General features: G+C 45.5%; 1 protein-coding gene across 1 annotated transcript in view; it reads left to right on the forward strand.

Annotated features, from left to right (window-relative positions):
* ARG2 (arginase 2) overlaps nucleotides 1–18,786 on the forward strand; it is a 126,998-nt gene that overhangs the window by 81,427 nt on the left and 26,785 nt on the right. The window lies entirely within an intron of this gene.

Genomic DNA, 18,786 nt, shown 5'->3' on the forward strand with positions numbered 1-18,786 from the left:
TGAGAGCGAATGTCTTGTTCAATAGCACAGTCTGCTAGAAGCGAGGCGTCTAAGCGCCATAGCTTCGAGCGAGCAAGTTTCTCCGGGAGCCGCAAGGTTACGGTTATGGGGTGGTGATCGGAGAGAACCATCGGCTCTATAGAAGCAGCATGTAGAAATGGGAGGTCCAACGGTGACAGAAAAAGGTAATCAATCCTAGAGTACTTATTGTGCGGCGGAGAAAAGAACGTGTAATCCTTAACAGTGGGGTGGAGTGTGCACCAGGAGTCATGTAATTGCAAGTGTTGCAACTGCAAATGTATCTGCCTAAGGGCCTTAAAAGGCAAAAATGAACTGCCCGAGGAGGAGTCTAGCAATGGGTTTAATGGGACATTCAAGTCCCCCCCCAGTATCAGCATACCCGATTGAAACTCAGCCAAAGTAGCAGCAGTCATACGCATAAACGTGACCTGTTTGGTATTGGGAGCATAAATGTTGGCAAGTGTGATGGGTCTGTTGGAAAAAGAGCCCTTTACAAACAGATATCTGCCCTCCGGGTCAGCAAGGGAATCCTGTAGCACGAATGGGAGATGTCTGGCAAACAGGATAGCCACTCCTTTCGATTTAGCCAGTGGATTGGTGGCATGAAGAACAGTAGGGTATCTGAAGTTAAAAAGCTTGGGTATGGAGTCCCGGCGAAAATGCGTCTCCTGGAGGAGGAGTATATCCGCCTTTTGCTTATGCGCGTAAGAAAGCAACATAGATCGCTTTTCGGGAGTGTTCCAACCCTGAACATTGAGTGAAAGAATTTTTAAGGACAGCAGTCCCACGTTAGAGGCGGGAGAAAGCATGACTGCAGAGCTTGTTCTCAGAAGCCTGATGACACAACTTCAAACGTGCAGGGAGAGAGAAGAAAAAAAAAAAGGGGGGGGGGGAAGAATAGGAGAAAAGGGAGAGAGGTAAGGGGGTAGAGAGCGAGAGAAAAGAGAAGGAATAAGAGAACTCCCAAGAGAGAAAAAAAAAAGAGAGGGAAGAAAGGGGGGAAAGTACTACACGGCTCGGGGAGAAGACCAGCTAGTCCACGTATGAAAGGAAGAGTACAGAAGGAGGGAGGAAAGTTAGAAAAAGAGAGTAGAGCCAAAAAAAAGGAAGGAAAACGAGAGAGAAGAAAAAGTAGAGGAGAGGAAACTAATAATAGTAGCCTAATGTATGTGTTCAGTGAAAGCTTACAGAGCTCACTGTGTGGGGAACGAAGTAAGCGTTGAGCCAAGAGTGAAGCAACTGCCGGCCGGTCGCCTTGTAAAGTGCATAACCAAAAAGACAAAACAAAAGGAGGGTGAGTGTTGAAAAGGGGGGGCTCAAGCGAGGCATGTAATACTGTGTACTATAAAGGCCAAGCTAAAAGGGAAAAGACCTTGGACAACCCCAAGAGGTGACAAGCCAGGAGGCGTATGCGGGTGCCCGCGGCGGGCACGCTGGCAAAAAGGGGCAATAGTGACGGGATAATAGGCCACAGATATTCCAATATATGTATTGAGAAGATATCTAGGGACGAACCAATCCTGCGTGAGGACAGGGCAAATTATATCCGTATAAGAGCAGAACCTACAGGCAGGACATGTTAAATGGTGGATCTGTGAGAGGCCGTAAGGAGTAATACAGGCTTAACAATTAAAGAAGCAATAATACAACATAACATATGAACAAATGCCATACAGGAAAAACAAATTTCAATACAAAAACTGAGGTCAGGAGAGAACCCTAGGAAACATTATACCCCAGCTTCAGGCATCCGTACTACTTAGGATCCCCAGACTCAATGCCAGAACTGTTACCCAGTGGAGATGAGCTCATCTAAGTATTGCAAAATATGGAACGGATTGTACCAAAACCCCTATGACACCCATGAGAATGAGCAGCACCTCTCCCATAACCAATGCTGAAAGGAGGGGGGGGGGCACACCCCTAGGACTGGGGGGATGCATAGAGCCCCAAAACAGCCGCAAGTGCTTACATAAGAGCAGGTCACAGGGGGGTACACCAACCGGCTCCGTGAGGCCTCAAAGTGCGCAGAGGTGATGGTCATTCACGCGGCGTCGTTTAGAATGTAACAGAGCTCCCATCAATCCCCTGGCAGCAACATTGTGAGGTAGATCCCTCTCCCCCCCGTCCCACCCCCCTCCCCCTAAATAACAACTGCCCCCCATCAAAATCCTGTATCTAGTGCAGAACTCAAAAAGGATATCAGATGTAACCACGGGTATCATATAGAGCACGTGTCCGAAGCAGGAGCAGAGGCAACTCCCTCCAGTCAAATAAACCCCAAAAGGCTGCAAAAATCCCTCAGATGAAGCCGGGTCACGGCCTGGGTTTGCAGTGCAGTACAAACTTGAAGGAGCCGGCCGTCCCGAGAACTTTCACCAAACCTGAACGAGAGGAACTTAAAACAGGAAGTGAACCGGGCACCCGGAAGGAGATAGAGACCCCTGCCATAGGAGCAAGACCGCTCTTCTTCAGTAGTCAGTATACTGCTGAGAGATAGCTCCACGATGCAATAGGCGCAGAGATCCATAGCAAGATCAGAAGGCTTGTTAGAGCAAGGAGAATCCGCAAACTAATGGGGTGTACACTGGGTGTCGATCTTGAACAAGTCTCCTGACCTGTATGCTAACAAATATCACCCCAAAACCTGGGGAGGTGGCATATCAACATGGATGACTAAAGCCTGCGGGAGCGACTGTAAAGAGGCAACAGTAACCATTGGGGCAAACCAGTAAAGCCCAACTCAAAGCAAAAGTAGCTGGCCAAACACAAATCAACAGGAAAACTGGAAAAACGGAGGCCTAAAGCCTGCTGGCGTGGCGGATCATTGGGTCTCGTGCCGAGGCTTCCTGTGCGCCAGGGAGGCCGTGGGACTGGAAGTGTCCATAGAGGCCCCTGCAGGGAGTCTTGGAGGTGTCGAAGGGACCGTCCGGTGCCTTCGTTGAGCAGGGCTAGGCCCACCCGTTGCACCATCTTCAGCTCTCAGATCTTGGGCACGTGGCAACCTCATAGACCCATTCTAATCGGGTAAGGCAATCAGAGGAATATCCAAAGCAGAGCAAAAAGATGGCAGTTCTTCAGGAACTCGTAGGTTGAAATTACGGCCATTCACTTGAGCAGAAAGGCAGAATGGAAACCGCCATCTATAGGGGATGTTGCGCGTGCGGAGAGTATCCAATAGGGGGTGCAGCTCCCGCTTTTGTCACAGGGTCAGATTGGATAGGTCCTGATATAGCTGTATCTCCGCCCCCTCATAGGCAAGGTGTCTTCTCCCCCTGGCGCATTTGAGGATATCCTCTTTAAGCGGGTAACTTTCAAGACAGCAAATTATGTCCCTGGGAGGGTCTGAGTCTCCCCCCCTAGGACGGGTCGCCCGGTGTACACGTTCAATAGCAATCATGGTTGAAGGTGGGTGACCTAGGAGGTCATTAAAGATAGCTATTACCGCTTTAGGGACATCACAAGGTTCCACCGATTCAAGAAGGCCCCGGACCCTAATGTTGCGTCTGCGTCCACGATTGTCTAAGTCCTCAATGTGTCTATAAAAATCTTGAATGGTTGACATGTGCAGCGCTGATTGTTGTTGTAGATCAGTAATGGCGGCCTGATTCTGCCTGGTGGCCAGCTCCACCCGTTCCAGTCTTGTGCCCATAGAGCGGATGTCATCTCTTAATTCAGTGAGGGCAGAGGTTAATGTGGTGGTCAAGGTGGTTTTAAAGTCGGCTGCCACAGCCTGGAGGTCCCTTAATGATAGGGAATGTGTAGCAGGTGAGGAATCCAGCTGTGGCACTGTGTCCAGCACAGCATATTCGGATGTGCTTGTAGAGCAGCCTGTGTCAGAGACTGCAGAGGGAGGGGGAGAGGAAGATAAAGCTGGAGAGGGAGAGGGCTGCAGCCCGTCTTTCTGCTGGGAGCGGAAGAGCTCCTTTATATGCCTCCCCTGTGTGCTCTGACCCCGCGGGGACCGCGATCTGGCCCCAGAGGGTGCCCTGTCAGTCTTCCCCATAGCAGAGGGGAGATGTTTCACCCGTCCTTGCAGAGCGGCAGCAAGGCAGGATCCGGCCGGCGGGAGCTCTGCAATTATGCGGCCATCCTCACTCGCGGCTCGGCCACTCCCCCCAATCCCCTCAATTTAATATCGGTCCCCGTGCTCCCAAAAACCACCCTCCCTTTTTCATGCCCGCTCTGTCTGTAATAAGCTCACCTCTGTCCATGACCTTTTTGTCTCCTGCTGCCTTAACCTACTAGCAATTACAGAAACCTGGCTTCAAGCAGCAGATTCTTCTTCTCCCGCAGCACTTTCCTTTGGAGGCCTTCTCTGGACTCACTCACCCAGACCCAGTGGTCGGAAAGGTGGTGGAGTTGGCTTGCTTCAATCCCCACTGAGCACCTTTCGAGTCCTCCCTAATCCTCCTCTTCTTTCGAGACTCACAGCATCCGGCTGTTTTCTCCCATTTCTCTGAGGATTGCAGTGATCTATCAGCCTCCTGGACCGGTGTCGCGCTTTCTTGATGATTTCTCTGCCTGGCTACCCTACTTTCTCTCCTTTGAACTACCCACTATTATTCTCGGAAATTTGAACATCCCTATTAATGTCAACAACCCGGCTACATCCCAACTCTTCAACTTAACCATCTTTTGCATTAGCACAATGTATACAGTCCTTCACTCACTCTGAAGGGAATACATTAGACCTTGTTTTCTCCCATCTTTGCACTCCCTACAACCTCACAAACACCCCCTTTCCTACCTCACTGACAACAACCTTCTTGACCCTATACAGTCTGGCTTTCGCTCACTACATTCCACTGAAACTGCCCTACTAAAACTCACTAATGATCTACTAACAGCTAAAACCAATGGCCACTACTCCGTACTCTTACTACTCAACCTCTCTGCGGCTTTTGATACGGTTGACCATCCCCTCCTCCTCAAAAAACTCCACTCTCTTGGCCTCCGAGACTCTGCTCTCTCCTGGTTCTCCTCCTACCTATCGCAGCGCTCCTTCATCGTTACCTATACTGCTACCTCCTCCTCTTCACTCCCTCTCTCTGTAGGGGTCCCTCAAGGTTCTGTCCTTGGACCCCTTCTCTTCTCTATCTACACCTCCTCCCTTGGTCACTTGATAAACTCCCATGGCTTTAAGTACCATCTCTATGCTGATGACACACAAATCTATCTTTCTACCCCTCACCTCACCCCTTCAGTCTCCTCACCCCTTCAATCATCAGTCCCTCCCCTCCCCTACTAGGTGTAATCCTAGACTCCCATCTGTCCTTTCAGTCCCAAATCCAATCGCTGTCCAAATCTTGTAGACTTCACCTCCACAACATCTCCAAGATACGGCCGTTCCTTACCTCGGAAACCACTAAGCAACTTAGTCACTCCCTTGTTATATCTCACCTTGACTATTGTAACTCTCTCCTCATTGGCCTACCTCATCGCAGGCTATCCCCTCTTCAGTGTATCCTGAATGCTGCTGCCAGACTCGTCCACCTTACTAACCGTTCTGTATCTACCACCCCTCTCTGCCAATCCCTCCACTGGCTTCCCATTGCCCAATGGATAAAATTCAAAACATTAACAATAACGTATAAAGCCATTTATAACTCTGCCCCAAATTACATCACCGATCTTGTCTCTAAATATCACCCAAACCATACTCTACCCCAATTTATCAGACTATCGCCTACTCTGCTCACTTTTAGGTGATCTCTGAAAACCTATCTCTTCAGGGAAGCCTTTCCTGCCCTCAGCTAATAATAGGATCTTCTAGTCTTCCAACCAGTCCATCCCCCACAGTTACTACCTTTTGTACCACTATCCCCTCCCTCCTAGATTGTAAGCTCCCTCCTATCCCTCTTGTATTGAACTGTACTGTTGCTGTATTGTCTCCCGTTATATTGTAAAGCGCTGAGCAAACTGTTAGCGCTATATAAATCCTGTATAATAATAATAATATTAATAATAGCCTTTCTGGGGGTGCAGTAAAAAAAAAGTAAAGGGGCATACTTTCTGAACTAAAAAAAGATACATAATGAACTGCTAATGTAATTTGAAAAGACAATGCACTTCTTCATTTCACTTCTGCATTCCCTGTCCACAGTTCACCCAATCTACAGCTTTCACCTGTGCACCTCGGCTCCATCTGCAGCTCTCACCTTGGTCCTACCCCCCTCACCTATCCACAGGTCTCAGCCTTCTACACCTAGAATACCCTCCCCCCTCCACAGCTCTCACCCCTCTGCACCTAGAATATCCTCCCCGTCGTTGCTCTCACCCCTTTGCACCTAGTATCCCCCTCATCCATGGTTCTCACCCCTCTACACCTAGAATACACCCCCCATGACTGTCACACCTCTGCACCTAGAATACCCCCCCCATGGCTCTCACCCCTCTGCATCTAGAATACCTCCATGGCTCTCATCCCTCTGCACCTAGAATACCCCCCATGGTTCTCACTCCTCTGCACCTAGAACCACCACCCCCTTTCCATGACTCTCACTCCTCTGCACCTAGAATACCAACCATGGCTCTCATCCCTCTGGGCCTAGAATACCCCCCCATGTCTCTTATCCCTCTGGATCTAGAATACCCCCCCCATAAGGCTCTCACCCCTCTGTACCTAGCAGCCTCCTTCTTTCCTATCCATAGCATTCCCCCTGTGCCCAGCACTCTGCATTCACAGCTCTTACCATCAGTGCTGCACGTTCTAAAACCCCTTTCAGGACCCCGCTTGTCTTTACAGAAGCTGACACAACACCCTCTACTTGGCAGCTGCCAGCGCAGGCTTTGTTTTTTCCAAACACACATACTCCCTGAATTGCCTCCATTATACAGTAACAGTGTGCAATGGACCATGGGTGGCAAGTGGTGTCAGCACCTGGGGCTCAACCTGATACAGATGCAGGGCAGAGTCTCAAGGGAGCTCTGAAGATGGAGGATCAAGCAGCAAGATGGCCAGGAGCACTTAGTCCCACACAGCCTCCAGAACATCCTGGGGAGCGCCACTGAAATCTGGGGGGCATAGCCCACCCCAGCACCCACCTGGATCCGGCCCTGTGAATGGGTATATACCTCATCCATTTACTATTTCCATAGTTAATCCGGTTGAAAAAAGACAGTAGTCCATCCGGTTCAATCAACAAAAAAAAAAAAACAACCACACACACACACTTAGAAAACCTTTATATACACTATCTTATTCCAACAGTTGATCCAGAGGAAGGCAGAAACCCCAATAAAGCATGATCCAATCTGCTCCAGCAGGGGAAAAAAATCCTTCCTGATCCCCCAGGAGGCAATCGGATATTCCATGGATCAACTTTACCTATAAATATTAGTATTATGTGCATTTAGGAAAGAATCCAGGCCTTTTATAAAGCAATCCACTGAGCTGACCAGAACCAGCTCTTGGAGTCTAGTCCACATTTTCACAGCTCTTACTGTGAAGAAGCATTTCCGTATTTGGAGATTAAATATCTTTTCCTTCAGATGTAAAGAGTGCCCCCTTGTCCTCTGTAAAGACCTTAAATTGAATAACTCAACACAATATGGACCACATATGTATTTATACATGTTGATCATATCCCCCTTAATCTCCTTTCCTCAAGAGAGAATAAATTCAGTTCCTATAATCTTTCCTCATAGTTGAGCTCCTCCATGCCTCATATCAATATGTTGGCTCTTCTCTGCAATTTCTCCTGTTCCCCACATCTTTTTTTTGTGAATTGTTGTTCAAAACTGAACAACATATTTCAGATGAAGTCTTACTAATGATTTGTACAAGGGTAAAATGATGTCTCTCCTTCTTCATTTTTTTTATACAAGAAAGGATTTTACTCACTTTGGAACCTGTAGCTTGGCATTGCATGTCATTATTAAGCTTATGATCTACCAGAACTCCCAGATCCTTCTCCACCATTGATTCCCCCAGTTGTACTCCCCCTAGTATGTATGATGCATACATATTCTTAGCCCCCAAGTGCATAACTTTACATTTATTAACATTAAACCTCATTTCCCACATAGTTGCCCAATTAAATAGTGCATTGAGGACAGCTTGTAAATTGGAGACATCCTGTAAAGATGTTATTCCACTGCATAGCTTGGTGTCATCTGCAAAGACTGAAATGGTACTTTTAATCCCAGACCCTATATCATTTACAAATATATATGAAAAAGTAAGGGTCACATCACTGAACCTTGGGGTACACCACTGATAACCTTAGAACTTTCAGAGTATAAATCGTTAACTACTACTCTCTGAATACGGTCTTTTAACCTGTTTTCTATCCATTTACAAACTGATTTTTCCAAGCCTGCAGACTTTTCCCCACACATGGCTAATGTGTAAGGTACTGTGTCAAACGCTTTGCAAAATCCAAGTATCTGCTTAAGGACCAGGCCTTTTTCTGACATGGTTTGTTTACAAGTAAAAATTTGTCATTTTTGCTAGAAGATTACTCCATTTTGGGTAGGGCTATGCACCAGCTAGCACTTTCCCTCTTCTATCATAGATAGGCATGTACAGTATGTCCTTATTGATGTGTGGCGAAAACATCACCCAGGAATAAAAGAGTTCTGCTTTCATTCTGGAACTTACCTTACACTGTTTTGTCTGGATATAGTTCTCTCGACCCCTGATGGGCTCTGCAATATAAAAAAAATGTTTGTTATTTGCAAAGGGCAATCTCAGATCACTCCCCCATTGAAGTGTGTATTGAACTGAGACTTGAACCTAGTATTAAGCACTGGCAGATGGATGCTAAGTGGTTGCAGGAAGACTATATTAAATACACAGTAGTTGGTTGGAAAATTGTGGGAGGTGTCAGATTCTACTCAATGGGAAGCATTTAAAGCTACACTAAGGGGGGTTTTATTAAGGAGATCGAGGACGTTACAAAGTTGTAGCTGAAAAGATAGTAACCCAGGAGAAGGAAGTGACCCAGGTGGAAGCAATCTATGTCAGCAATACATCCCCAGATACATACTGAATCTGGCGGGAAACACTACGTAAATAATATCTTTTGCTTAATGACCAAAAGAAGAAATGGCAGTTATATAAACGTAGAAAAATCTTTGAATATGGGGCAAAAAAGGTTGTCTTTTAGCATATTATCGATACCAGAGTACTCTCCAATCTCCATTGACAGAATACAGAAAGCCCCTGGTGATATTGTTTCTTCTGAGGCAGATATCTTAGATACTTTTTGCAATTTTACAAAAACCTATATTTCTGTAGGACCTGTTTCTCCATGTCTTCTGTGGAATCTCCACATATTTCCGCAGCCCAAGGGGAATTGCTGGAACAAGAGTTTACCATTGAAGAAACAGATGATGTTATAGCATTATTTTCACCTCATAATCCCTGAGTATAGATGAGTTTCCTATTGAATGACCTATATGGATATTCTTACCACATGCTTACAATGTACTCTTAACACCACAAGAAAGGGAGGGGAGCTGCCAACCATGATGAAAGAAGCTCTTATTGTGTTAATCCTTAAACCAGGTAGAGATCCACTGGAGTGTGACTCCTACTGTCCTATATCTTTAATAAATTTGGATGTGAAAATAATGGCAAAAGTGCTACCTAGATGATTGTAAGCAGCCATTTCTTCCGTGACTGGCTCTGACCAGACTGACTTCATTTCTGGCAGATGTACACATATAAACCATAGACGGTTAATTGTGAATTTGCAATTGAGACATGACAACCTGGGTACTAGAACAGTAATGTCCCTGGACAGGTAAAAAGCACTTGACTCGGCGGAATGTCCTTACTTGTTCCCATTGCTTCATAAATGTTGCTTTGGTCTGACCATTATTTATTGAATCAAGCTACTTTTATATAAACCTAAGGAGTAGATTTAGGATTATTGGCAATATTTCTAGTATATTTCATATTTTTAGGGGGACCCATCAAGGTTGTCCTCTATCTCCCCTTATTTGCAACTGCCATTAAACCCTTGACAGAGAATTCCAGATCTGCTGAGAATGTGCAAAGGTACAGATTGGGGGGAGCTGGAAGACTGTGTAACCCTGTACACAGACAATATGCTACTATATTTGAATGATCTCCATTCCTCCCTAATGAATGCCTTTTTCATTATTAAAGAGTTTGAAGTCTACTCTGGATCTCACATTATTTGGTTAAAATCCACGTTTTTTTCCCATTAATCCACAACTTTGATTGTGCTTACCTTCCTCGTGTCCATGGCCTCTCACAAAATTAAGTGTTTATGTATTCTAATACAACTCTCTATCTCTACATTTATCACTAATAACTTGTTGCTGATTGTTCAGACAAGGGTGAGGAAGTAGAAAGACTTCTACTTGACTGTAGTGGGCACGATAAATGTATTTAAAATATTTTTTTTTCCTAAATTCTTTAATATCCTGGCTAATGCTTCGGTGTGTATCACTAAATTCATATTCCATATGACTGATTCTGTGCTTGCTCCTTTTTCTGGGGATTCTTTACCCCGAGAATTTGGCTAAGGAGCTAACAATTGCTCGCATACAGGGATGGCTTGGCACTCCCAGACTGTTGGATGTATTATTTTGCATCCCACTCTGGGATGCTTCCAACTCTGAACAATACTGTGGCATTAATTGTAGGGCCAGTGGCCTCCTCTTATAAAACTTTACAACGCATTATATAGACTTGATGTCCCTAGAAAGGAGACTATCTTGGAGAATTTGTTCTCATGCTTCCAAAATTATGGAGGATATTCCTTAGTCCCAATCACCAAGTGCATGGTTTAATCAACAGCTACAAGAGTTTTATAAAGTAGACCAGGGTAACATCTTTAAATCTCTTCAGGACTTACAAATTGAATTTAGAGTCTCTCTTCTTGGCTATTTCAATATATTCAGCTGAAACATTGCTACTAAGCAGTTCAGGACTGGGATTTAGATGAGGTTTCTACACAAAATGTATTATTCACCACTCCAGCTATTTACAATGTGTAAAGAACGGATTTTCTTTGCCATAAGTATGGATACGCAAAGGGAACATTTCTATATATGGTATGGGCATGTGACAAGATTGTGCTGGTAGGGGGTGCCAGAAAACGTATGATGAAATATGGAGTAGGTGGGTGGAGTAGTGACACTTACAGATGCCTAGCAGTTGTGGATAAACTAGATAGCATTGTGATGGTAGTTCTACTCTTTACTGAGGAGACTGGCTTTTTTTTTTTAATGCTCTTATTCTGGTTACCTGTGATTAACTGAAGGGTCTAGCGATATGGGATTCTTGGTTTTGAATGAAACATTGCACACAATGTTACTCTGTATGGAGTCACGTTCTATTTTATTGCAAGTTTGCTATCATAAAAATGACTCTGCCTAATGCACATTACTATGTGGAACATGAGATGTAGCCTGCAGAGCCCTCTGATGTGACTTCAAACTAGGGAAAAACGTGTCCAGGGTCAGCAACTTGTTGGTTGCGACCTGGGCTTGACGACCTGCCAATCCAGAGCATCAGAGTGCATTGAGTCAGTGTTGGCAGTGGAGGAAGCAGTTGGCCATGGAGGGAGCAGGAGCCAAATAGGTAGTGGCTTCCTGTCCCAGATGGAGTAAAATTAAGTGCACTTTGCCTGGGACCTTTCTAGCAAAAATGGCAGAAGAAGCTGGAAGAGATAAAAGAAGGTCAGTATATTAAACAACATTGCGCTTTTGCACTGGGCATATTAGCACCTGTAAAACGGTTAACAACTATCAGGCTACTTTCACACTGATCCGTGGAGTGCAGAAGTTTTGGTGCATTTTCAGAAAGTGTACAACACCTACAAGATAAAAGAGAAGTCTATGGCAACACGAAGCTAGCCTACAGGAAAGCCGGAGGTGTGCTGTGCTGTACCCGCAGTGCAGGTAAACCACAGCGCATCAGTGTGAGAGCAGCCTTATATGGGGCTCAGAACAGTAAGGGCATGTTTACATTTGTGATTTTGGGGGGCAGTAAAACTCCATAGTTGACAGGTGTTTTTACTACACCCCTCCAACCACTGGAGTTGCATCAGGGGTTGCAATAGTGACAAGGGCGTAGCTAAAGGGGAGTCAGGGGGTTCAAACCCCCCCAGAGCATCCATCAAAGGCGCACCAGTTAGGCTAGTGTGGCCTTTCAGCTGTAGGAGGCACACAGCCTGCCTGCTCCACGCTGCATAATAAACAGCCGCTGGGACATAGGAGATCCCAGGTGATGTCAGAATTCAGAAGAAAAGTACTTATGAGATAGCTTCAGCTACCTATTGGCTGAGGAGACAGGGGGGTGAGGCAGCCTGTAGCCTACAGGCTGCCCCACGTTTCACTGCCTCCTCAACCAATGGGTACAGATAGTTCTGTGTCCATCACAGCAGCTAAATCTTCATACCGCGGATTCCTGTGTTAGTGCAGGATGGATTGGGTTGGAGTGGTGGCTGTGATGAGGGGAAAAAACTGCTGCACAGGGTTTGATCTTAGGGGGTGCTGGGATGGGCTGTGCCCCCCCAAATATTAGTTTTGCCCCCCCCCCCAGGACCTGGGTCTGCCAGATCCTATTAGGTCAGCAGTAGGATTGTGAGTATTGCTAGTAATGGCACCCACCCATGAGGTTATCCAGGTCTTGATGCTACAACTTTTTGTTTTTGCTTCTTTACAAGGACACTACAGTCAGATATGAAGGGAATAATCAGTGCAGAGTCAAGGACTCAGCTCTGGAGTGTCATAGGACCCAGCCAACTAGGTCTGGGAAGGAAGAATTCTTCTGCCTCTCTAGTGTGTTGTATCTGAGGTATGGTAGGTGTACCAGGGAGTGAGAATTCCTTTCTAAATGAAATGTCTTGTGGGCAGGAGGGAGGTTTCATGTGGGAATTACCTCTGGAAGGGGGTTTGCTTTAGGGGAAGGAATCTTAGTGGGAGGAGTGTTTCTTAGTTGGGAGTTTGCTTTTGGGCTTATTATTTGTTTAAAGCAGGGGGAGTGGCGTGTCTTGCAGTGGGGGATTTTCTCTGGGGGTTCCTTAGGGGATTCTTGCTGGGGTCGTATCTTTGCTTGGGCATAAGAGGAAGAAATAATTTCCGGGGGGGGGGGGGGGGTTGCAGACAGAATTTCCCCAGTAGAAGTAAAAGAAAAACAGGGAGTTAGAAGTGCCTGTGCCCCATTTAATAACAGTCATTGTAATACCACCTATATTGCTGTCCTTTTTACTACTTATGTAGCATACTGTCACCATGTTGAAAAGACAGGAATACGGGTGGCATTACAATGATTGTTATTAGGCTGAATTTACAGTAGCCAAAGCCCTGAAAAGAGATCCATGGTGGATCACTTTTCAGAGTGCAGCTAAGCAACTGCTGTAAGGTGTTCAGGAGGCAGTCCTGATGCCCCCTAAATGCCTTTTTGCATGCCAAATAGCAGTTTTATAATGGTGCTAATGCGCTACAATCACGAGCCAAGTTTTTGGCTTGCAGTTGTGGCGCAGCAACCCATTGACTTGAATGGCTGAATTTGATAGTCAACTCGACATACCACGTCAAATTTTTCACAGTCGTGATACAAAGCGTCACAGCCACAGCATGTAAACAGCCTCCTTCAACTGTATTTTAGACTGTAGGTGGGTGACTAGGGGGCACTGACCCTTTAGAGACTAATAGATGACCATGCCATTAGTACTTTATAATCTCCTGACCTCTGTAAATAGCATGTTCCTGACTTCTGCACTTTCTGTGTTACACACTCATGGGTCCTGACCTCTGTACATTATACACACCTGACACCTGCACTCTATACATTACATACTTCTAATCCCTTCACTAAGTTTTAAGCCTCTCCCACTGTTAGCACAATTTGTTCTCATCCACACACCACTTCATAATTCTCCTCTGGGTACCCAAGAGGGGACCCTGCCAGGAAGTCTGTACAGAGCCCCAATGATTTCTAATGGTGGCTCTTCTCATAGAACACTGCAGTGGGAGAAGAGAACTCTTATGCACTGCGTTAGCAGCTTGATCTGGCCCTCTCACTGGCATAGGGAAAGTGCATGGGGAAGTTTGAGGAAGTAGAGGTTAATGATGGGACCCAGGGGTGAGAGAATGCTGGCAAGAGCCTGCAGAGACATCCAGCAGGGACTAGGGAGCAAGTGGCATGCAGTACAGAAGTAATGCTGTACTCCTAATTTTGCCACACCCACAATTTGTCACAACATGGCCGTCGTGCTGCCTAATTTTTGTCCTCTGGGTACCCAAGTCTGAAGCCCCCCCTCCCCCAGGAAAAAAAATTATGTAAAGTCCTGAATGGCGACCCCATTCCATGCTCCAAGGAGCCTGTGCGCTCCCGCTCCCCCCATCACATTCTGTTTTACACTTGGACAGGAGGGACGGTGGGGGCGGCATATACAGTCAGGTCCATAAATATTGGGACATCGACACAATTCTAACATTTTTGGCTCTATACACCACCACAATGCATTTGAAATGAAACAAGATGTGCTTTAACAGCAGACTGTCAGCTTTCATTTGAGGGTATTTACATCCAAATCAGGTGAACGGTGTAGGAATTACAACAGTTTGCATATGTGCCTCCCACTTGTTAAGGGACCAAAAGTAATGGGACAATTGGCTTCTCAGCTGTTACATGGCCAGGTGTGTGTTTATTCCCTCATTATCCCAATTACAATGAACAGATAAAAGGTCCAGAGTTCATTTCAAGTGTGCTATTTTCATTTGGAATCTGTTGCTGTCAACTCTCAAGATGAGATCCAAAGAGCTGTCACTATCAGTGAAGCAAGCCATCATTAGGCTGAAAAAACAAAACAAACCCATCAGAGAGATAGCAAAAACATTAGGCGTGGCCAAAACAACTGTTTGGAACATTCTTAAAAAGAAGGAACGAACCAGTGAGCTCAGCAACACCAAAAGACCCGGAAGACAACGGAAAACAACTGTGGTGGATGACCGAAGAATTCTTTCCCTGGTGAAGAAAACACCCTTCACAACAGTTGGCCAGATCAAGAACACTCTCCAGGAGGTAGGTGTATGTGTGTCAAAGTCAACAATCAAGAGAAGACTTCACCAGAGTGAATACAGAGGGTTCACCACAAGATGTAAACCATTAGTGAGCCTCAAAAACAGGAAGGCCAGATTAGAGTTTGCCAAACGACATCTAAAAAAGCCTCCACAGTTCTGGAACAACATCCTATGGACAGATGAGACCAAGATCAACTTGTACCAGAGTGATGGGAAGAGAAGAGTATGGAGAAGGAAAGGAACTGCTCATGATCCTAAGCATACCACCTCATCAGTGAAGCATGGTGGTGGTAGTGTCATGGCGTGGGCATGTATGGCTGCCAATGGAACTGGTTCTCTTGTATTTATTGATGATGTGACTGCTGACAAAAGCAGCAGGATGAATTCTGAAGTGTTTCGGGAATATTATCTGCTCATATTCAGCCAAATGCTTCACAACTCATTGGATTCCGCTTCACAGTGCAGATGGACAATGACCCAAAGCATACTGCAAAAGCAACCAAAGAGTTTTTTAAGGGAAAGAAGTGGAATGTTCTGCAATGGCCAAGTCAATCACCTGACCTGAATCCGATTGAGCATGCATTTCACTTGCTGAAGACAAAACTGAAGGGAAAATGCCCCAAGAACAAGCAGGAACTGAAGACAGTTGCAGTAGAGGCCTGGCAGAGCATCACCAGGGATGAAACCCAGCGTCTGGTGATGTCTATGCGCTCCAGACTTCAGGCTGTAATTGACTGCAAAGGATTTGCAACCAAGTATTAAAAAGTAAAAGTTTGATTTATGATTATTATTCTGTCCCATTACTTTTGGTCCCTTAACAAGTGGGAGGCACATATGCAAACTGTTGTAATCCCTACACCATTCACCTGATTTGGATGTAAATACCCTCAAATTAAAGCTGACAGTCTGCAGTTAAAGCACATCTTGTTCATTTCATTTCAAATCCATTGTGGTGGTGTATAGAGCCAAGAATGTTAGAATTGTGTCGATGTCCCAATATTTATGGACCTGACTGTACATGAAGTGATCCTCTCCATTTTCCTCTTGAAACCGCTGAAAGTTGGCTTCTCCTCCTCTCCATCACACCGGCATTCAGCAGGTGCAGTAGGAAAATGCTCATTATGCTATTTGAAAATTAGAAAAAGAGAAAATCGGAATTCTGAACCATTTCATTTCAATGTAACCCGCCACCAGTTACCAAATCACTTAAGTGGCCCTTGCTCTTCAAAACGTTGAGCACACCTGGCTTGTACATTTGCTTGTATAGTTTATTTTAACAACAATGTTGTGTTTCTTGTTGCTGGCATTGGATGTGATGTTCTTCTGAAGTAAAGAAGCTATTTTCTGTGTTAACCATGTATTATGCAACTATGCGGGAATGGCGAATAAAAACAAGTCTTGAAGAGTTGTATAAGACTCCAGTGAGGGTGACCCTATAATAATAGGGGTCCCAGGATCTATGCTGCAGGTGCCACTTCCTTTTGGGAAACCAGAGAATTCATCCCCATCAGCAATATGGACTAAGGCCACCCGTTGCAGAACTGTCCTCTGTGTGTCTTTGAAAACACATTTTGCATTCTGTAGCAGAAAACTAGTCCCAAAGGGAGGCAAGGTCTCACATAGCCACAAATGGAAGCAGCCGATGCAGAGGAAAGTCCCAGGGGACCAGAGGCAGGGAAGTCACTGCAGGTGAGCAGTGAAATGGAACCAGATTATTTATGAGGTTTCTCAAAGCAGGAGCAGCAACAGGAAAGTGCATTCCTCAAGGCTGAATGGTAGAAGGAACGCAGTGTGCTCAATACTTCACCTAGCGGATTGCACTCAGTTTCCCAGGTCTAATCATTACCATGTTTAGGTGGAGATGCAAGGAATTTTGAAATGGAGCCAAATGATACCAATGGTGTGGTAGATCAGTGTTCCCAGTTCTCATCGACCTAACTTAGTACTTGAGTCCTCAGAGACTGAGTCACAGCATGGATCTTGAGAGTGCTCTACTGCTAGCTAACACAGTACACAGAGGTGTGGAAAAAGCCACAATACAGAGCCCAAGGCCTGAAGGTCGCATTCCAGGCTAACCCTGCAATCTTCAGTCCAGTAAGGTCTGGGTCCAGTCTTCTTTCACAGATGGATAGTGGTGCCATTAAAGTGTTCTTAAACCCACAACAGTAAAATCAGTCTGTATATACCAGAGGTATTCAAACTTTGTTTGCCTTTATCTGTCCCTTTGGGCACTATTCTTTCTACAGATACGAGGCACTATTCCTTCCACTAACACCAAATACAGGGCACTATTCCTGCCACTGACACCAATGATGGGGCACTATCTCCCACTAATACCAATGATGGGACACTATTCCTCCCACTGACACCAACAATGGGGCATCATTCCTCCCACCAATACCAATCATGGAGCACTATTCCTTCAACTAATACCAATGATGGGGCACTATTAATCCTACTGAACAACAAGCCTATGGCATTGTTTACTCTCAGGTAAGAGTCGTGGTGATTTTTTTAAAGTTAATACCAGGGCATTATTTTTACTCCCACTAGCCACAGTCCGGCCTCCCTGAAGTTTGAAGGGCACTAAACTGGCCCATTGTTTTGAAAGTTTGGAGACCCCTGGTATGTGCAGTAAAGCATGCTTGTTATACTCACTGCGGAACCAGTTTGGTCCAGTCTTCTCTGATCCTCCCCTTCTTTTCATCTGCCATAGTACAGAGTAGAAGAGGCAAGTCTGTACATGCTCTGTTTGGTGTGTATTGCTAGAGAGTTTTTTTTTTTTTTAGAAAGATGTATGTGATCAGCACAGGGCCAATCAGCACTGTCTGGACAGAGGCTCAGGGGCCATGCAGCCTCATAGGACAGTCAGAGGTGAATGTAAACTCCTCCTACAAGATTAACTAGTGCTCAGTGGGACACTAAGGCTACGTTCACACTAGCCTTGTTTGCAAGCGGCAGACAGGCGTTTGGGAAGCGTTTTTTGCGTTTCCCAAAGGCCTGTGAAAATTCTGCACATTGTGCTGTTCACACGGGAGCGTTGCGTCGCGGAAAAATGGATGACTCTGGTCGAGTCAGGAGGAGTTGAAGCCTCCTATTCAAGTCTATGGTGTCGCTCCGCAAATGCCCGGCCGGCGTTTGTGGTGCGGTTGCGGGGCGTTTGCGGAGCGTTAACACCATTCAAACTTCATTATAGGCGTTTGTGGGGTGTTTTTAAGGCTTGGCAAACAGTAAATCTCACGTTGGGCAATTTGCCTAATATTTGCTTTCTGGTTCTGGCTTATAGATCTATCAGAAGAGAACAGTATTTTCTAAACAGCCCGAATTCTTGAGACAACAAAAATGGTATCCAAAGCCCTCGCCTGTAATCTTGTGTACCACCTAATGATGTTGCTCCCAAACTGAGTTTTAAAATAATATATATTCTTGTTTTAGACACTGTGGTCAAGCAGGAAGTATGCACCACATGTGGTGGCAATGCCCCAAGATTACATATTCTGGATTAGAACCTTCACTTTAACTGAATAGATATTCCCAGGATTCCTGAAAAAGCCCTGTTCCAAAAACTGGACATGGAGACTTCCAAACACCTAAAAAAACCTGATATAGTATTATGGTGGCTAGAATTGCAATCTGAATTCCTGGTCCCGCATGAGGATTTACCAGTCCAGAGAGCACTGTAAATCAGTCCTCCTCTCTGACCAGACTACTCTGCATGGGTGAGAACCCCCTGAGTAATCAAAAATGTGTTCC

The sequence above is a fragment of the Staurois parvus genome, unplaced genomic scaffold (genome assembly GCF_062004578.1).
Source record: "Staurois parvus isolate SC_StPar_1 unplaced genomic scaffold, SC_StPar_1.0 ptg000267l, whole genome shotgun sequence".
Lineage (NCBI taxonomy): Eukaryota > Metazoa > Chordata > Amphibia > Anura > Ranidae > Staurois > Staurois parvus.